This window comes from Symphalangus syndactylus, chromosome 4 (assembly GCF_028878055.3).
Source record: "Symphalangus syndactylus isolate Jambi chromosome 4, NHGRI_mSymSyn1-v2.1_pri, whole genome shotgun sequence".
Classification (NCBI taxonomy): Eukaryota; Metazoa; Chordata; class Mammalia; order Primates; family Hylobatidae; genus Symphalangus; species Symphalangus syndactylus.
In genome coordinates this window covers 137,869,100-137,878,888 of record NC_072426.2, presented here as the reverse complement: position 1 = coordinate 137,878,888, position 9,789 = coordinate 137,869,100, and positions in this window count along the sequence as shown.

Here is a 9,789-nt window from a genome sequence, read left to right as displayed (position 1 = left end):
GAGTCTGTTATTGGTCTATTCAGAGATTCAACTTCTTCCTGTTTTAGTCTTGGGTGGGTGTATGTGTTGAGGAATTTATCGATTTCTTCTAGATTTTCTAGTTTATTTGTGTAGAGGTGTTTATAGTATTCTCTGATGGTAGTTTGTATTTCTGTGGGATCGGTGGTAATATCTCCTTTATCATTTTTTATTGCATTTATTTGATTCTTCTCTTTTTTATTCTTTATTAATCTTGCTAGTGGTCTATCAATTTTGTTGATCTTTTCAAAAACCAGCTCCTGGATTTGTTGTTTTTTTGAAGGTTTGTTTGTGTCTCTATCTCCTTCAGTTCTGCTCTGATCTTAGTTATTTCTTGCCTTCTGCTAGCTTTTGAATGTGTTTGCTCTTGCTTCTCTAGTTCTTTTAATTGTGATGTTAGGGTGTGAATTTTAGATCTTTCCTGCTTTCTCTTGTGGGCATTTAGTGCTATAAATTTCCCCCTACACACTGCTTTAAATGTGTCCCAGAGATTCTGGTATGTTGTTTCTTTGATCTCATTGGTTTCAAAGAACATCTTTTTTTTCTTCCTTCATTTCGTTTTGTACCCAGTAGTCATTCAGGAGAAGATCGTTCAGTTTCCATGTAGTTGAGCAGTTTTGAGTGAGTTTCTTAATCCTGAGTTCTGGTTTGATTGCACTGTGGTCTGAGAGATAGTTTGTTATAATTTCTGTTCTTTTACATTTGCTGAGGAGTGCTTTACTTCCAACTATGTGGTCAATTTTGGAATAAGTGCGCTGTGATATTTAGAAGAATGTATATTCTTTTGACTTGGGGTGGAGAATCCTGTAGATGTCTATTAGGTCTGCTTGGTGCAGAGCTGAGTTCAATTCCTGGATATCCTTGTTAACTTTCTGTCTCATTGATCTGTCTAGCGTTGACAGTGGGGTGTTAAAGTCTCCCATTATTATTTTGTGGGAGCCTAAGTCTCTGTAGATCTCTAAGGACTTGCTTTATGAATCTGGGTGCTGCTGTGTTGGGTGCATATATATTTAGGATAGTTAGCTCTTCTTGTTGAATTGATCCCTTAACCATTATGTAATGGTCTTCTTTGTCTCTTTTGATCTTTGTTGGTTTAAAGTCCATTTTATCTGAGACTAGGATTGCAACCCCTGCCTTTTTTTGTTTTCCATTTGCTTGGTAGATCTTCCTCCATCCCTTTATTTTGAGCCTATGTGTGTGTCTGCACGTGAGATGGGTCTTCTGAATACAGCACACTGTTCTTGACTGTTTATCCAATTTGCCAGTCTGTATCTTTTATTTGGAGCATTTAGACCATTTACATTTAAGGTTAATATTGTTATGTGTGAATTTGATCCTGTCATTAGGATGTTAGCTGGTTATTTTGCTCATTAGTTGATGCAGTTTCTTCCTAGCCTCGATGGTCTTTATAATTTGTCATGTTTTTGCAGTGGCTGGTACCGGTTGTTCCTTTCCATGTTTAGTTCTTCCTTCAGGCACTCTTGTAAGGCAGGCCTGGTGGTGACAAAATCTCTCAGCATTTGCTTGTCTGTAAAGGATTTTATTTCTCCTTCTCTTAATGAAGCTTAGTTTGGCTGGCTATGAAATTCTGGGTTGAAAATTCTTTTCTTTAAGAATGTTGAATATTCGCCCCCACTCTCTTCTGGCTTGTAGAGTTTCTGTGGAGAGATCAGCTGTTAGTCTGATGGGCTTCCCTTTGTGGGTAACCGGACCTTTCTCTCTGGCTGCCCTTAACATTTTTTCCTTCATTTCAACTTTGGTGAATCTGACAATTATGTGTCTTGGAGTTGCTCTTCTCAAGGAGTATCTTTGTGGCGTTCTCTGTATTTCCTGAATTTGAATGTTGGCCTGCCTTGCTAAGTTGGGGAAGTTCTTCTGGGTAATATCCTGAAGTGTGTTTTCCGACTTTGTTCCTTTCTCCCTGTCACTTTCAAGTACACCAATCAGACATATATTTGGTCTTTTCACATAGTCCCATATTTCTTGGAGGATTTGTTCATTTCTTTTTACTCTTTTTTCTCTAAACTTCTCTTCTTACTTCATTTCATTCATTTGATCTTCAGTCACTGATACTCTTTCTTCCAGTTGATTGAATTGGCTACTGAAGCTTGTGCATTCGTCACGTAGTTCTCATGCTGTGGTTTTCAGCTCCATCAGATCATATAAGGACTTCTCTACACTGTTTATTCTAGTTAGCCATTTGTCTAATATTTTTTCAAGGTTTTTAGCTTCTTTGCATTGGGTTTGAACTTCCTCTTTTAGCTCAGGGAAGTTTGACTGTCTGAAGCCTTCTGTCAACTCATCAAAGTCTTTCTCCATCTAGCTTTATTTAGTTGCTGGCGAGGAGCTGCATTCCTTTGGAGGGGGAGAGGTGCTCTGATTTTCAGAATTTTCAGCTTTTCTGCCCTGTTTTTTCCCCATCTTTGTCATTTTATCTACCTTTGGTCTTTGATAATGGTGATGTACAGATGGGGTTTTGGTGTGGATGTCCTTTCTGTTTGTTAGTTTTCCTTCTAACAGTCAGGACCCTCAGCTGCAGGTCTGTTGGAGTTTGGTGGAGGTCCACTCCAGACTCTGTTTGCTGGGGTATCAGCAGCAGAAGCTGCAGAACAGCGAATATTGCTGAACAGCAAATGTTGCTGCCTGATCGTTCCTCTGGAAGCTTCATCTCAGAGGGGTACCCAGCTGTGTGCGGTGTCAGTCTGACCCTACTAGGGGGTGCCTCCCAGTTAGGCTACTCGGGGGTCAGGGACCCACTTGAGGAGGCAGTCTGTCCATTCTCAGATCTCCAACTCCATGCTGGGAGAAGCACTACTCTCTTCAAGGCTGTTAGATAGGGACATTTAAGTCTGCAGAGGTTTCTGCTGCCTTTTGTTCAGCTATGCCCTGCCCCCAGAGGTGGAGTCTACACAGGCAGGCAGGCCTCCTTGTGCTGAGTAGGGCTCCACCCGGTTCGAGCTTCCAGGCTGCTTTGTTTACCTGCTCAAGCCTCAGCAATGGCGGATGCCCCTCCCCCAGCCTCGCTGTTGCCTTGCAGTTTGATCTGAGACTGCTGTGCTAGCAATGAGTGAGGCTCCATGGGCGTGGGACCCTCCGAGCCAGGTGCAGGATATAATCTCCTGGTGTGCCATTTGCTAAGACCATTGCAAAAGCTCAGTATTAGGGTGGGAGTGACCCGATTTTCCAGGTGCCGTCTGTCACTCCTTCCCTTGGCTAGGAAAGGGAATTCCCTGACCCCTTGCACTTCCCAGGTGAGGCGATGCGTCACCCTGCTTCAGCTCACACTCAGTGGGCTGCACCCATTATCCAGCCCCCACTGTCTGACAAGCCCCAGTGAGATGAAGCCGGTACCTCAGTTGGAAATGCAGAAATCACCTGTCTTCTGTGTCACTCATGCTGGGAGCTGTAGACTGGAGCTGTTCCTATTCGGCCATCTTGGAACCTGATCCCTGAATAATTTCTATTAGAAAAGATAACTCAAGATTTATCACTGGGATCTGGATCATCATGGTGAATGGGAGGCAGAACTAGGTTGCAGCTCCAGACAAAGCAGCGTGTGGAGGCTCACATAGTGAATTTTAGCTCTAGATTCACTGCAGCCACAAACCAGCAATCCAGAGAGGACCGTTGAAGGAAGTGGACTACTCCTGCAGGACCTGGGGGACACTCCAAATACTATGCTGGTATCCATGGCTGAGAGTCCCATAGATGGTTCATGTCACAAGACTCTGCAGACAACCACCAGTACCAGCCTGGAGCCAGGTAGACTCACTGGATGGCTAAACCTAGAAGAGAGACAACCATCACTGCACTTTGGCTTACATGAAGCCACATCCATAGGAAAGGTAGGGAGACTACTACATCAAGGGAATACTCCGTGGGACAAAATAATCTGAATAACAGCCTTCAGCCCTAGACCTTCCCTCTGACAGAGGCTACCCAAATGAGAAGAAACCAGAAAACCAACTCTGGTAATATGACAAAACAAGGCTATTTAACACACCCAATAAATCATGCTAGTTCACCAGCAATGGCTCCAAACCAAGAAGAAATCCCTGATTTGACTAAAAAGAATTCAGAAGGTTAGTTATTAAGCTAATCAGGGAGGCACCAGAGAAAGGCAAAGACCAATGCAAAGAAATCCAAAAAACGATACAAGAAGTGAAGGGAGAAATATTCAAGGAAATAGGTAGCTGAAAGAAAAAACAAAAAAATTCAGGAAACTTTGCACACACTTTTAGAAATGTGAAATGCTCTGGAAAGTCTCAGCAATAGAATTGAACAAGTAGAAAAAAGAAATTCAGACCTCAGAGACAAAGTCTTTGAATTAACCCAATCCAACAAAGACAAAGAAAAAAGAGTAAGTAAATGTGAACAAAGCCTCCAAGAAGTCTGGGATTATGTTAAATAACCAAACCTAACAATAATTGATGTTCCTGAAGAAGAAGAGAATTCTAAAGGCTTGGAAAATGTATTTGGGAGAATAATCAAGGACAACTTCCTCGGCCTTGGTAGCAACCTAGACATCCAAATACAAGAAGCACAAAGAACACCTGAGAAATTCATCGCAAAAAGATTATCAGCTAGGCACATTGTCATAGGGTTATCAAAAGTTAAGATGAAGGAAAGACTTAAGAGCTATGAGAGAGAAGCACCAGGTAACCTATAAAGGAAAACCTATCAGATTAACAGCAGATTTCTCAGCAGAAACCCTAAAGCCAGACGGGATTGGGGTCCTATCTTCAGCCTCCTCAAACAAAGCAATTATCTCAGCCAAGAATTTTGTGTCCAGTGAAACTAAGCATCAAATATGAAGGAAAGATACAGTTTTTTTTTCAGACAAACAAATGCTGTGAGAATTCACCATTACTAAGCCACTACTACAAGAACTGCTAAAAGGAGCTCTGAATCTTGAAACAAATCCTGGAAACACATCACAACAGAAACTCTTTAAAGCATAAATCACACTGGACCTATAAAACAAAAATACAAATTAAAAAGCAAAAGCAAAAACAAAAAAAATCAAAGTACACAGGCAACGAAGAGCATGATGAATGCAACAGTACCTCACACTTCAATACTAACATTGAATATAAATGGCCTAAATGTTCAACTTAAAAGATACAGAACCACAGAATGGATAAGAACTCACCAATCAACTATCTGCTGCCTTCAGTAGACTTAACTAACACATAAAGACTCACATAAACTTAAAAGTAACGGGGTGGAAAAAGGCATTTCATGCAAGTGGGCAACAAAACCCAGCAGGGTAGCTACTCTTACATCAGACAAAACAAACTTTAAAGGAATGACAGTTAAAAGAGAAAAGAGGGACATTATATAATGGTAAAGGCCTTGTCCAACAAGAAAATATCACAATCCTAAACATATATGCACCTAACACTGGAGCTCCCAAATTTGTAAAACTAAATTACTAATTACTAAAATTACTAATAGACCTAAGAAATGAAATAGACAAAAACACAATAAAAGTGGGGGGACTTCAATACTCCACTGGCAGCACTAGACAGGTCATTAAGACAGAAAGTCAACAAAGAAACAATGGATTCAAATTATACCTTGGAACAAATGCACTTAACAGATATATAGAGAACATTTCATCCAACAGCTGCAGAATGCACATTCTATTCAATAACACATGGAACTTTCTCCCAGATAGACTATATGATAGGCCATGAAACTAGCCTCCATACATTTAAGAAAATGAAATTATATCAAGCACTTTCTCAGACCACAGAATAAAACTGGAAATCACCTCCAAAAGGAACCCTCAAAACCATACAAATACATGGAAATGAAATAACCTGCTCCTGAATGAGCATTGAGTCAAAAATGAAATCAAGATGAAAATATAGAATTTTTTTGAATTGAATGACAATAAAGACACAGCCTACCAAAACCTCTGGGATACAGCAAAGGCAGTGCTAAGAGGAAAGTTCATAGCCCTAAATGCCTACATCAAAAAGACGGAAAGAGCACAAACTTGACACTCGAAGGTCACACCTCAAGGAACTAAAGAAACAAGAACAAACTAAACCCAAACCCAGAAGAAAGGAAATAACCAAGATCAGATGAGAACTAAATGAAATGGAAGCAAAAATATATACGCAAAAGATAAATGAAACAAAAAGCCATTTTTTTGAAAAGATAAATAAACTTGATAGAGCACTGGCAAGATTAACCAAGAAAAGAAGAGAGGAAATCCAAATATCCTCACTAAGAAATAAAACAGGCAATATTACAACTGGCACCACTGAAATACAAAAGATCATTCGAGATACTATAAACACCTTTAGACACATAAACTAGAAAACCTAGAAGAGATGGATAAATTCCTGGGAAAATACAACCCTCCTAGCTTAAATTATGAAGAATTAGATACCCTGAACAGAGCCACAAGATTGAAATGGTAATTTAAAATTTACCGATAAAAAAGGTCCAGGACCAGATGGATTTGCAGCAGAATTCTACCAGATATTAAAAGAATTGGTATCAATTCTTTTGACACTATTCTGCAAGATGGAGAAAGAAGGAATCCTCCCTAATTTATTCTATGAAACCAGCATCACCCTAATACCCAAACCAGGAAAGGACATAACCAAAAAGAAAACTACAACTGATATTCTTGATGAACATAGATGCTAAAATCCTTAACAAAATACTAGTTAACTGAATCCAACAACATATCAAAAAGATAATCCACCGTGATCAAGTGGGTTTCATACTAGGGATGCAGGGATGGTTTAACATACACAAGTCAATAAATGTGACACACCACATAAACAGACTTAGAAATCACGTGATCATCTCAATAGATGCAAAAAAAGCATTTGACAAAATCCAGCATTCCTTTATGATTAAAACTCTCAGCAAAATTGGCATACAAGGGACATTCCTTAATGTAATAAAAGCCATCTATGACAAACCCACAGCAAGCATAATACTGAAGGGGGAAAAGTTGAAATCATTCCCTCTGAGAACCGGAACAAGACAAGGATGCCCACTGTCACTGCTCCTCTTCGACATAGTACTGGAAGTTCTATCCAGAGCTATCAGACAGGAGAAAGAAATAAAGGGCATCCAAATCGGTAAAGAGGAAGTCAAACTGTCACTGTTTGCTGACGATGTGATTATTTATCTTGAAAACCCTAACGACTCCCCCAGAAGGCTCTCAGAACTGATAAAAGAGTTCAGCAAAGTTTCCAGATACAAGATTAATGAACACAAATTAGTAGCTCTTCTGTACACCAACAGCGACCAAGCAGAGAATCAAATCAAGAACTCAACCCCTTTTGCAATAGCTGAAAAACAAAAAAAAAAAACCAAAACAAACTTAGGAATATACCCAACCAAAGAGTTGAAAGACCTCTACAAGGAAAACTACAAAACACTGCTGAAAGAAATCATAGACACAAATGAAAACACATCCCATGCTCATGGATAGGTAGAATCAATATTGTAAAAATGACCATACTGCCAAAAGTGATCTACAAATTCAGTGCAATCCCCATCAAAATACCACCATCATTCTTCATAGAATTAGAAAAAACAATTCTAAAATTCATATGGAATCTAAAAAGAGCCCGCATAGCCAAAGCAAGACTAAGCAAAAAGAGCAAATCTTGAGGCATCATGCTACCTGATTTCAAACTATACTATAAGGCCATAGTCACCAAAACAGCATGGTACTGGTATAAAAATAGGCACATAGACCAATGGAACAGAATAGAGAACCCAGAAATAAACCCAAATACTTACAGCCAGCTGATCTTTGACAAAGCAAACAAAAATATAAAGTGGGGAAAGGACACTCTTTTCAACAAATGGTGCTGGGATAATTGACTAGCCACATGTAGGAGAATGAAACTGGATCTTCATCTCTCACCTTATACAAAAATCAACTCAAGATGGATCAAAGACTTAAACCTAAGACCTTAAACTATAAAAATTCTAGAAGATAACATTGGAAAAACCCTTCTAGACAGTGGCTTAGGCAAGGATTTCATGACCAAGAACCCAAAAGCAAATGAAATAAAAACAAAGATAAATAGCTGGGACCTAATTAAAGTAAAGAGCTTTTGCACAGCAAAAGGGACAGTCAGCAGAGTAAACAGACAACCTACAGAGTGGGAGAAAATCTTCATAATCTAGACATCTGACAAAGGACTAATATCTAGAATCTGCAACAAACTCAATAAGAAAAAAAAAATCCCATCTAAAAGTGGGCTAAGGACATGAATAGACAGCTCTCAAAAGAAGATATACAAAAGGCCAACAAACATATGAAAAAATGCTCAACATCACTAATGATCAGGGAAATGCAAATCAAAACCACAATGTGATACCACCTTACTCCTGCAAGAATGGCCATAATCAACAAATCAAAAAACAGTAGATGTTGGTGTGGCTTCGGTGATCAGGGAACACTTCTACACTGCTGGTAGGAATGTAAACTAGTACAGCCACTATGGAAAACAGTGTGGAGATTCCTTAAAGAACTAAAAGTAGGGCTACCATTTGATCCAGCAATCCCACTACTGAGTACCTACCCAGAGGAAAAGAAGTCATTATATGAAAAAGATACTTACACACACGTTTATAGCAGCACAATTCACAATTGCAAAATCATGGAACCAACTCAAATGCCCATCAATGAAAGAGTGGGTAAACTGTGGTGTATATGTATGATGGAATACTACTCAGCCATAAAAAGGAATGAATTAACAGCATTTGCAGTGACTTGGATGAGACTGGAGACTATTATTCTAAGAAAAGTAACTCAGGAATGAAAAACCAAACATCGTATGTTCTCGCTGATATGTGGGAGTTAAGCTATAAGGATGCAAAGAAATAAGAATGGACTTTGGGGACTTGGGGGGAAGAGTGGGAGGGAGGCGAGGGATAAAAGACTACAAATATGGTGCTCTGTATACTGCTCGGGTGATGGGTGCACCAAATTTCGCAAGTCACCACTAAAGAACTTACTCATGTAACCAAATACATCTGTACCCCAATAACTTACGGAAAAGAAGAAAAAGATTTGTCATTGTACTTCACTGTATGTTACCTAGTTTTGACTCTAAATTAACATCCTTATTCCAGCAATCATTTTCCACACATCTCTTTCTCCCTCCCTCTCTCTCTCCTCCCCTTCTGTGTGTGTGTGTGTGTGTGTGTGTGTAATCTGCTTTGTCATTCCATATCATTTATAAGTTAAAAAGATCTCTCGACGTTAAACAGATGCTCACTAAGAGACTTATCTATTTTTTTGAAAATTATATCTTTGCATTTAACAAATTGATGAGTCAGTGATCTTCCAGGCAATGTTTAATTCATTAATTAATATATGCAGGGCAAATATTAACTTTCATATTTTACATTTAGATGCCTGGGCCAAATCTGAAGAGGAACAAGAGAACAGAGACAATCTGTTTGTGCCCTGGGCCCCACTCCAAGGATTAGATGTAATCCACTATGACCAAGGTGTGCACACAGCAGACCTGCGTTGAGGAAGGTCACACTCAATCAGTGCTGCCTCTGAGCCCACCCCTGAGAGAAAGGTGCAACTCCACATACCCAAATGAGGGGCGGTAGGTAGCAAGGCCCTCGAGGCAGAGAGGACCTTTACCCTGCGGAGGGGGTCACCAGGGAAGAAGCCAGGTGCTGGCCATTAGCGTTTGGCAGCCAGACACCACTTTATAATGGCTTGCAAGCAAAGGAACTTACTCAGAAGTCCACAGCAGAAGGATA